This window comes from Erythrolamprus reginae, chromosome 2 (assembly GCF_031021105.1).
Source record: "Erythrolamprus reginae isolate rEryReg1 chromosome 2, rEryReg1.hap1, whole genome shotgun sequence".
In the NCBI taxonomy this organism is placed as follows: Eukaryota; Metazoa; Chordata; class Lepidosauria; order Squamata; family Dipsadidae; genus Erythrolamprus; species Erythrolamprus reginae.
The window spans coordinates 305358827-305371167 of record NC_091951.1 but is presented as its reverse complement, the minus strand read 5'-3'; the positions used below and the strand labels follow the sequence as shown (position 1 = coordinate 305371167).

At 36.3% G+C, this 12341-nt stretch overlaps 1 long non-coding RNA gene across 1 annotated transcript; it reads right to left on the bottom strand.

Annotated features, from left to right (window-relative positions):
* Positions 1–4630: 4630 nt before the first annotated feature.
* LOC139162552 (uncharacterized) lies at positions 4631–10992 on the bottom strand. Its single transcript, XR_011558346.1, has 3 exons — positions 10755–10992; positions 5881–5992; positions 4631–5320 (listed from the first exon to the last, which is right to left on the bottom strand). It is a non-coding gene; the product is annotated as an uncharacterized lncRNA (long non-coding RNA).
* Positions 10993–12341: the final 1349 nt, after the last annotated feature.

Genomic DNA, 12341 nt, shown 5'->3' with positions numbered 1-12341 from the left:
TTGGGCCCACCAGAAGTTGGGAAACAGGCCGTTTCCAGCCTCCAAAGAGCCTCTGGGGGCGAGAGGCATTGAATTATGTGTGTGGCACTTGCACATGCACTATAGAAACATAGAAGTCTAACGGCAGAAAAAGACCTCATGGTCCATCTAGTCTGCCCTTATACTATTTTCTATATTTTATCTTAGGATGGATATATGTTTATCCCAGGCATGTTTAAGTTCAGTTACTGTGGATTTATCTACGACGTCTGCTGGAAGTTTGTTCCAAGGATCTACTACTCTTTCAGTAAAATAATATTTTCTCATGTTGCTTTTGATCTTTCCCCCAACTAATGTCAGATTGTGTCCCCTTGTTCTTGTGTTCACTTTCCTATTAAAAACACTTCCCTCCTGGACCTTATTTAACCCTTTAATATATTTAAATGTTTCGATCATGTCCCCCCTTTTCCTTCTGTCCTCCAGACTATACAGATTGAGTTCATTAAGTCTTTCCTGATACATTTTATGCTTAAGACCTTCTTGTAGCCCATCTCTGGACCCGTTCAATTTTGTCAATATCTTTTTGTAGGTGAGGTCTCCAGAACTGAACACAGTATTCCAAATGTGGTCTCACCAGCACTTTATATAGCGGAATCATAATCTCCCTCTTCCTGCTTGTTATACCTCTAGCTATGCAGCCAAGCATCCTACTTGCTTTCCCTACCACCTTTCCCTGGCTTCAGGGAAGCCTTTGGAGCCTGTGGAGGGCACACACCCAGGCTCTTTCGGCACCCGAGGGGGAAAAGGTTCACCATCACTGCCCTATATAATTTTTCAGACAAATGATTGTCCAATTTAAAAAAACAAAACAAAAAACTCCAGTATGAAGCACCCACAACCTCTGGAGGTAAGTTGCTCTAAATAAATGTTTGCATACCTATTTAAGATACAAAAAGTATGAAAATATATGTGTATCATTGTAGAAATTGTAAAATGGACATATAGTGTACAATTACCCATGTTTTTAAAAGTAATATGTAACTTGAAATTGCTATCATAACTGCTATCATAACTAAGAATACTTTTGTTTAATGAGTTTTGGTCCCTATTGTGTAATCAGTGATAGTGTTAAAGTATATAATAATGAAGTTAGAATTATGACTCACAATACAGTTATATAGAATTGTGACTCGAGATAAAGTAAAAATATTGTTTCCTTCAAATAAATGTTCACAAAATCTTATTTTACAGAACAATTAAATGGCCAAAAAAAATTGTATGAATAATAAGCGACACTTACAAAAAAGACGCATATTATCACATACAAATTGGTTTAGATAGGAATACTTTTTAATTAGGAAGGATTTCTCCCCCTCCTTTTCTTTCTATGATGAGTAAATTTAGACTCTTGTTACTATTTATTAAAATACAAATCCCAGACTTGGAATATATCAGCATTCATATGCAAACACTGGCAATCTCACACATATGTTATGAGAGGCTCAAAATATAAGTACAACAGTGAATGTGATAATATGCATGCACTGCATAATGATCTGCAAATCCTGCTCATTTCAAGGGAAAAGTGATTATTAAAACCTTGTGTCAAATAATTGGCAGGAGATGCTGTGGCTGTGTAGGTGGATTGTGGGTTAACACAGAATCAGTTGTGCATGTTTGGCCACAGTTTATTTCGGCTTGCATCTGTTAGTTTTTCTGTAACCAAGCAAAGTGTGTGTGCTTGTGTACAGTCTTATGGTTTTTTAAGCAAAAATTATACAGAAAATCATGGTCTAAAATAATTGTATCTGCAAAGAAACCAAATACCATTTTCCCTTTTGTCCAACACTTAGAACAGAAGGTCCTCAAACTTAGCAACTTTAAGACTTCTGGACTTCAACTCCAGAATTCTCAGACAGCTTTTCTGGGAGTTGAAGTCCACAAATCTTAAAGTTGCCAAGTTTGAAGACCTCTGACTTAGAAAGAGAAGGAGGTAATGGGGTATAAAACTTCAGCCTCAAACTACACCACTCCAGGATTCCCAATTCCTAAAAGTTCAGTAAGGAGCATGTATAAGTGCACCAGAGTGCCTTCCATCCCCTGTTCTAATGTTTCTATATTACTAGTATCATGATTGGTAAATCCACAGTAACTGAATTTAAACATGCCTGGGATAAACATATATCCATCCTAAGATAAAATACAGGAAATAGTATAAGGGCAGACTAGATGGACCATGAAGTCTTTTTCTGTCATCAATCTTCTATGTTTCTATGTACATAAATATTGTTATATCTTTGTATACCACCAATGCCTACTTGACAAAACAAATAAATAAATGTTTCTGCTACAGAATAATAGGAAATGTATACTGATACCCTAAGATTATCTCCGGGACTGCCTTCTGCTGCACGAATCCCAGCGACCAGTTAGGTCCCACAGAGTGGGTCTTCTCCGGATCCCGTCAACTAAACAATGCTGCTTGGTGGGACCCAGGGGAAGAGCCTTCTCTGTGGCGGCCCCCGCCCTCCCCCCAGAGATTAGAATTGCCCCCACCCTCCTTGCCTTTCGTAAGCTACTTAAAACCCACCTCTGCCGCCAGGCATGGGGAAATTGAGATACCCTTTCCCCCTAGGGCTTTACAATTTTATGCATGGTATGTCTGTATGTCTGTTTGGTTTTTATTATAATGGGTTTTTAATTGTTTTTAGTATTGGATTATTATTATATGCTGTCTTATTATTGCTGTTAGCAGCCCCGAGTCTCCAGAGAGGGGCGGCATACAAATCCAATAAATAAATAAATAAATAAATAAGATAACATTTTGAAGATAAGAGTTGGCCTTGCGTATCTAGACAGTAAAAAGTAGTACAATTTCTTGGCTTTTGTTTTTTACTTTTGCTTTGTGAGATCATTTGCATCCCTTTCTCAACCATAAGAAGTGCCCTCAAAATGTCTAAGAAAGCAACAAGATTAAGAAAGTAAATTAAAACAATAATAATAATAATAAAATTCAGTCACAATCTAATAAGTAATAAATTGTTTTACTATTAAAAATGAGTGTTAATGTGAAATGCCACCTTTTTCTGGGAACATAAAATTGTATAATTAAGAAGTTTGTATTTTCAAACAAATCTCAACAATTGCAGTTAAAACTGTGATAAATTGTTAATCAGGCAACACTGTTCCATGTTGGGAACTGTAGAAATGATATCCCAATACATTCAGAAGAAGACATGTTAAACATGCTGTACATTTTGCATGTACTGAAAGTGATGCAAAATTGGTCTTTACTATGTGACAAGTATCTCTGTTGATTCTGATTTGCTTTGGTTGGTTGTCCTGATAAATATAGCTTTTGATACATACATACATACATACATACATACATACATACATACATACATACATACATACCAGAGGTGGATTCCTACTGATGCGGTCCAGTGGGCTGTTCTATTAGTAGGCTGCCAATTATGCAATCTTGGTGCGACGTCCCGGCTGCTCCCTGAATCTGTTCATCTTTTTTTAAAATTCTATGCATTTTTTGACTCTCTGAGCATACACAGAAATGAAATTGTCCTTCTATGCATGCACGGAACATGCGCGTGTTAAATGTCACGATGTGCACCAGTAGCGAGAAAAAGGTAAGGAACTCACCCCAATATATACAAATACATTTATGTATATATAAATGCATACCTGGGTCAAAGTAATTTTTGCCTTGAAAATTGGGTTTTTTTAAATAAACATTAGCCACTTGATATTTAATACAATTGACTGTAATTTTTGTCATTTTCATTTTTATATACTTGGCAAACCTTTCAAGCATTCTAGTGTTTCCCCACCTTTTATTGCAGGGTTATAAAAACAATGCCATTAAAAACTTTCTGCAATGTACTACAAACTTTCTTAAACATTGTTCTGTCAGGCTCTCTGGTAGACTCCTCCCAAAAATTCACAGGTACAAATTTCAGACACACACACGTTTGAAAATTCAAAACAATGTTCTTTATAATGAAAATTCACTTAAATGAAGCCCTCTTTTGGTATAGCAAAGAGCACTCGTCTCCAACCAAACTGGTAATTTGTACAAGTCCCTTATCAGTTCTGTGATTCTTAGCTTGCAGCTGTGAGGCAATTCACAGTCCTTCTTCTTTCACAAAGTGAAACACACTTTGCTCTGGGTTAGTTTCAAAGCGGGGGAAAATCAGCACACAAAAAGTCAAAGTCAGTAAAGCAGTCACGAAAACGATCAGATAATCCTCCACAATGGCCAAACCCACAGGCTGCTATTTATAGCAACCTCACTAATTACCACAGCCCCACCCAACCACAGGTGGCCTCATTTTCTTTGATAATGATCTCTCAGTTGTTGTTTCCTATGCATCGCTCTCCGCATGCGTGGCTGTATCATTAACTCTTGTTCTGAATCCAAGGAGGAGCTAGATAATTGATCTCCTTCTGAGCTGTCTGCCACACTCTCCTCCTCCCTGTCACTCATGTCTTCTTGGTCAGAGGAACCTTCATCATCAGATTTGACAGGGAGCAAAACAGGCCTGCAGCATGTGGATGTCTCCCCCTCATCCACAGTCCTTGGGGCAGGAGCTGGGCCAGAGCTAACCACAACCAATATAAATATATTTGATTCTTTGTTTTGGGGTGTATTTATTCATCTTTTGTGAAAAAAACTTATTTAATAGGAAAACATGAAATCACAACTATAAACGGAATTTGAAATATTCAACAGCTTTTTTGTGGATTTGTATTGGTCTATCATTCAGGCAAGAAGTTATTGAAGATCCAGCATTCTGTATAATGGAGTGAAACATAATATAAGACCAAATGTCATATGTTTATTATAGTTCTCATATTGTTATATTTGTTTTTGACTTATATCAATAGTTATCGAAAATTCTGTGTTCTGTTGAGAAACTTCCAGTTCATTTCCTATTTCAAGTAATGCATTGTTAATTTCTCATTGTCCAATATTAAAATCCTGATTCCTGGTTTGTAAAAACAACTGCAATTGGACAAGCCATTAAATAGCAACATTAACTAACAGTAACGTCTTATTCAATGGAGTGTATTCATTTTGGGAAGCACATATATAACCACTAAATCAAACATACTTTTTTTGCATTCTGTTGCTTTAAATTATAGAAATAAATATTCGGAGCAGAGCATTGTCATTTATAGTGTCACTAAATCCAAAGTTGAAAAGATGCAATAGTCTTGCTGTTCTTTCATCATTGCCTTTTAGCTATACTTCATATCTGATATCTTCATTTGTTCTTCAAGTTTGATTCCACTGAATGAAATGTTGAGACAACAGAATGTGCTGTGAACCAGAAAAAATAAATATCAGGACTGAGTTTGGTGAGAAAAAATTTACTATGAACAACTGTAAAGTTATGATATCAATTTTGCAAATAGAATATTATTATTATTATTATTATTATTATTATTATTATTATTATTATTATTAATTAGATTTGTATGCCGCCCCTCTCCGTAGACTCAGTATGGAATAAAATAGAATAGAATAGAATATAATTCTTTATTGGCCAAATGTGATTGGACACACAAGGAATTTGTCTTGGTGCATAAAAGTTTTGAACACACATGAAAAGAGTTGGAGAAGGGAAGCGTGAAATATATTTTTGGAAAATGTGGTTGAGGTTTTAGGCCAGGCTGAACGTGATACTGTTTGCACTGTTCACCCTGTGTATCTTAATTTTTAAAAGTTATTAAGTTGTGTGAGGGAGTTGGGAGAAACAGCAGATTTTTTTAAAAAAAGGGAGTGATAATCAAATAACAGTCAGAAAGATAAGAGTTTAACTGAATAATAGCCTGTATTGACTTTATCAAAACTGTTAAGGATTGTGGAGAAGGACCTACCTTGTTAGGTAACATAGATGACAGCAATAGTTATCTCACTTAGTTTAAAGTATTTTGGAAGTATGATAAAATGAGGAGAAGCATTAAGGATTCTGTTCATTGTCTTGAGTGCCTGAAAAAAGAAAAAGAGAGATATAACTATAATAGCTAATTATTACTAAATCCACTAATTTTTTAAATGCAATAAGACTGACGAATTGCAAGAACAATTGGCCTCCTTACATAGTCTGAAATAATCATCATCATAATCATCTTCCTAGCCTTCTTCTTATAGGAGCACAGCACGGGTGGGTTCCACTTACCTTCACCACCAGTTCGCATCACAACATTCTGTGTGTGCAGAAGCAAAAAAACAAGATGGTAGCGCCTATAGTGCCACCGAGAAAGCTGGTTTGTGGGTGTGGCCAGCTGGCCATCGCTCCTGATTCAGCGAACCAGGGGGAATTCCTGCTATTGGTTCTATAGAACTGGTCCTAACCAGGAAGAACCCACCTCTGGACCAAGCAGCTTGACATTGGTTTGGGTTGGCTCAGCATTGCCATGTCAGGCAGGCAGCATTCAGTGGCATTACTAGGAGCAGCAGATCTCAGCATCACATAGTTTGAAATAATAAACTTCAGAATAGGCATTTCCAAAAAAAATACTGAACATCCTCGTTTCCACTACATGTTTAAAATATGTGACTATTTGTTGAAATGTAAAGAATTACAGAAGCAAAATAAATTGAATTATGAAAAAAAATACCTTATATCTGTATTTACAATATAGGGCAATTAAAGATACATTTTCAGCTCTTTTCCATATCTCATTCTGTCAATTTTGCTGTAAGCTATGGTGTTCTAAAATGACAATAATACCATCTTACTGTTTACAGATTCTATCAGTGTAATAGACACTGATAAAGAAAAAAAACCCAGTATATTAAGTTTCCTTTTCTAGGGCCTTGAACATTCATTGGGAAATTCTAAACCTGTTTACTGGGTGTATAGTATGTTTAGGCATTCATGGAGCTTATTCATAGGAAAAAATGTAGCCAAACACTCTAATATTAGATGCCTTCCCAATAGTGTTTCTCTCATAGAAAGTTTCATTGGAGAGTTTCAAGATATTTTAGTGAAATGAGAGAATTATAGGTTTGATGGGGTTGTTTGGATCAAATGTAACTTCCTACTCCTCAAAGAATTGCAATTGCAACATTCAAAACAGATGGTTCATCAATTGCTGAATAAATTATTTTAAAAGGGGTCTCACCACCCCTCTGTGTAACTAGTTCCACCATCAAACTATTCTTATTGTTAGAAAACCTTTCCTAACATTCATCTGAAATTTGAACTCCTGTGATATAAAACAGGTCCCCGCCCTCTTTGATGATAGAGAACAGATCTTGCCTTCTGCGTGGGATATTTTTCAGGTATTTGAAAAATATTATTATACCCACCCACCCCAGCACACTAAATCTTCTAGTCCCAAAACTAAACACTTGCTGTTCTTTCATTCTGTCTTTATAAGACTGCATTTCTAGAAACCTGATCATCTGATCATTCTCTTTCTCTGAATTGCTTCACTAAACAATGTTGGTTGGCGGGCCCCAGGGGAAGAGCCTTCTCTGTGGCGGCACCGGCCCTCTGGAGCCAACTCCCCCCGGAGATTAGAACTGCCCCTACTCTTCCTGCCTTCCGTAAACTCCTTAAAACCCACCTTTGCCGTCAGGCATGGGGGAACTGAAACATCTTCCCCTGGGCATGTTTAATTTATATATGGTATGCTTGTGTGTATGTCTGTTAGTATATGGGGTCTTTTAAATCTTTTAATTTTAAATTTGTTAGATTATTTATGATTTGTTTCCACATGTTGTGAGCCGCCCCGAGTCTTCGGAGAGGGGCGGCATACAAATCTAAGTAATAAATAAATAAATAAATAATAAACTCTTTAAGTTGTAAAACTCAATAGTAGATATAAGGTGCGATCTAATGAAGAAAGGGGACAATTAGTTCCAATCAGTTGGGAATTTTATTTCTGTTGATGTAGCAATACAATCTACCTTGCTCACATGCTTGTGACGCTGCTATCTAAACCTAATTGAGCGCATCCAGGAAAAGAGTGGGTTTCCTTCTAACTGGGACTGCATTTGGGTCATTAAACATAGTATAATGCACTACAGTATATTTTTCTTTGTATATAAAACTCTGTTGAGGGAGGGTGGAAGCAAATTTTGTGAAATAAAAATAGCATTTGTATTTGGCTATTTCTTTTCAGCACTTGATCCACAATCTTTTCATCTTAATTAAATATATATTTTATAGTATAAATAACTTTAATGTAAGTTATGTTAAATAACAAATAAGTTACATTAGATAAGACAATTGTGTTATCTGTATTATGTCATTGTGTATATGCATGCATATGCATATGTATTATTTGGTTTTTAACAACACAATTATGGATTAAATATACTTTGGTTTTATTTGATTTGGCAGATTTTCTTACTTTTTTATGCTCTCACAATGAAGCAAGTACAGTGATACCTCGTCTTACAAACACCTCGTCATACAAACTTTTCGAGATACAAACCTGGGTTTTAACATTTTTTTGCCTCTTCTTACAAACTATTTTCACCTTACAAACCCACAGCTGCTGCTGGGATGCCCCGCCTCCGGACTTTCGTTGCCAGCAAAGCACCCGTTTTTGTGCTGCTGGGATTCCTCCCCTCCATGGGCAACCCCACCTCCGGACTTCCGTGTTTTTATGATGCTGCAGGGGAATCATAGCAGGGGAATCCCAGCAGCGCAAAAACGGGTGCTTCACTGGCAATGGAAGTCTGGAGGTGGGGTTTCCCAGCGAGGGGAGCCTCAGTGAAATCGCAGAATCGCAAAAACACAGAGGTCCAGATGTGGGGTTTCGAGGACTTTGGTGTTTTTGCAATGCTGCGATTTCATTGAGGCTCCCTTCGCTGGGAAACCCCACCTCTGCACTTATGTTGCCAGCGAAGCGCTCGTTTTTGTGCTGCTGGGATTCCCCTACTGGGATTCCCCTGCAGCATCGCAAAAACACAGAAGTCCAGAGGTGGGGTTCCCATGGAGGGGAGCCTCAGGGGAATCCCAGCAGTGCAAAAACTGGCGCTTTGGCTGGCAAAAGGGGTGAATTTTGGGCTTGCACACATTAATCGCTTTTCCATTGATTCCTATGGGAAACACTGTTTCGTCTTACAAACTTTTCACCTTAAGAACCTCGTCCCGGAACCAATTAAGTTTGTAAGACAAGGAATCACTGTATTAGGAACCTAAGAAAGGGAACAGTGGGAAAGTTACACAATTTACAATACCATAAAATACAATTACAGGTAGTCGTCAACTTCCAACCACAATTGAGCCAAAAATTACTGTTGTTAAGTGAGACATTTGTTAATTGAGTTTGCCCCCTTTTATGGCTTCGTGCCACCATTGTTAAGTGAATCACTGCAGTTGACAAGTTAGTAACCCAGCTGTTAAGTGTAGCTGGCTTCCCTATTGACTTTACTTGTCAGAAGGTCCCAAAAGGTGGTCATGTGATTTTGGGACACAGCAACAGTCATAAATATGAATCAGTTGCCAAGCATCTGAATTTTGATCACATGATCATGGAAATGCTACAAATGTAACTATCACTAAATGAACTGTTGGAAGTTAAGGATTACTTGTAAGTCCTTGATTAAAATTGAGAAGCAACACTATTTGAATTGAAATATTACATTTTATTTTTGGTGTAACTTGTGACATAGCAGTCAGAATGACAAGGGAGACCACAATGTAGTCAGGTAAAACTGTGCATTGCCTTATCCAAGTCACCATATCCTTAAAATATCTGTATGACAGATGTCTTGATTTCAAATACCTCCACAGTTACATAAAACAAATTATGCCACATAATTTAACTTAATCTGTATAAAATTTACTTGAGCAGATTGACATATAGTAATGTATACTTTTTCCTTAAATTAAAGCCTGGAAACATGACTCATCCAGTATTTGATTGTATGTGGTAATTCCCAACACATAAGGTCTGCTCCCAGAAAAAGTTTGCACATTTGATACTAGTTTATCATCTTGTGGGGTGTAAGGAACTCAGAGCTTTTTCTTATATAATGTATGTGTGAAAATGAGAATATTTTATGTAGGGTAAATTGGTATTTGAAAGGAAAGCTACCTCTTTTTTATGCAAATCTTATAAAGAAATTTCTAGGTAGGGGAAGCTAAAAATAATAAAACCTTATTTTAAAGACTGTTCATATTATATATAAGGGTAGCAGGTTCATCTATTGGTTTCTGGGTTCACTCCAGATATATTTTGGCAATTTTCATACAACACACTAAACAAGGTTAAAAAAAGCAAGCAGTTGTATTTCCACTACATGAATTCGTATTAGATTTTCTAATTGAAATTCACTTTTTAATTTGAAGGAAAGTGTCCACCCACCTTCCTGCCTTGTACATTATTGGAACACACTAGATACAATGCTGTTTAATGGAGTTTTTTTCCATAAATCGGGACAACTGTACAAAATATTATGAATAAGTGTCTTTGTTTATATTCCCTGCATTATAGCTATAGAATATACTGTATAATTACTCTTTTACTATTGTTTTTCTGGCGGAATTAGAATGATAAGTCAATACTGGATTTGGAAATAGAACATAAAATTTCATTTGCCATGCAATAAACTTTTAATTTAATCATTATATACATATATATAGAAAGCTCTCTGTGTGAAATGATACTAGACAGCAGTGTTCTAAAGCACAATGTTCCATCCTATTTAACAAGGCTTAAGTTTGACATCCATTTTGGATTTTAAAAACTATTTATTATGAGTTATTCCTCTTATGTTTTACACTTACAATATTTTAACTCCTTAGATGTATTTGTCTATGGAGATTCTAAGTCATCCAAGTCACGGTTGTCCCAACAGTGCTTTTTCAAGAGGCAATCGGACTTTCTGGTTTTCTTTGAAGACGTTTCTCTTCTCATCCAAGAAGCTTCTTCAGCTCTTCAGAGCTGAACAAAAAGCACCATTGGGACTTAGATGTGTTTCAGATAAAAACTGAAAAATAAGTAAATAAATATTAATAATTTTAAAATGATTAATACGATTAAAAGATTTCATGACAGATGGTTAAATTGACTTCTTTGATCAAAGAAAAGACAATATCTACATTTATTGCTGACTTGAAACCCCTTATGAAGTTTTTGTATAAAAATGAAAAAAATGAACTTATGATTTATGCTTTTGATGCCTAGACAGGATAGATTATAGGAAGAAGAAAGTTAAACTGTAATCATAGAATAAAATGCAGATTTATCATTATGACTGGTGACTGGTGGTAGTAACACAGGACACCACCACCAATTACCCTCGCCAGACCCAAACTCATACCCACCCCACAGACAAAATACAACCACCACCCAAAAGCCAAACCATGGCAGCACATCTAACTGCTGCACCCCCCTCTGACACCCACACAAAACAAACTGACACACGCCAAAAACACATAGGCAGACCACAAACTTGGAGCCAAACTAAAACATGGGATGTTACACCACAGACATACATTACAAAACAGCCGCCTAATCTGCAAACATCAACTGCAAGAACTACTCTGGATGTCACCCATAATCTACAAATGTAACATCAACTGCATCAACTACTCAAGGTGTTACCCCATCAACTAATCAAGATGTTACAACACAGCCAACCAACCCGCTTACAACAATTAAACCAGAACTCCACACCCACCCACCAATATTTATAGGAAGATAGTAGTTCCGACCATGCTTTGTTCTAACAATCGTGTACGGGAAAAGACCTAAATATGTCAAGACTTACACACACACACAGTCCTACACTCCTAAAAAAATAGGGAACACTTAAATAACAAAATAACTTCAAGTAAATCAAATGTCTGTGAAATCAAACTGTCCACTTAGGAAGCAACACTGATTGACAATTCAATTTCACATGCTGTTGTGCACATTCAACTTTGTACAGAACAAAGTATTCAATGAGAATATTTCATTCATTCAGATCTAGGATGTGTTATTCGAATGTTCCCTTTATTTTTTGGAGCAGTATATATATACACATTCTCATTGAATATTTCATTTGCACAACTATTCCATTTGCACAACAGCATGTGAAATTGATTGTCAATTGGTATACTTGAAGTTATATTCTGTTTTTTAAGTGTTCCCTTTATTTTTTTTAAGCAGTGTATACATACATACATACATACATACATATATGATACAATTTATTGCTTTGTGTATTGAAAAATGAATGAATGAATGAATGAACGAACGAACAAACAAACAAACAAATAAATGACATTGTAATGCAAAAGATGGACACTTTTAGAAGAAGAAAAAGGAAACCTAGCTGAAACTATCTGACACCAACCTCACATATAAATTCTTGTGGCCACATCCGT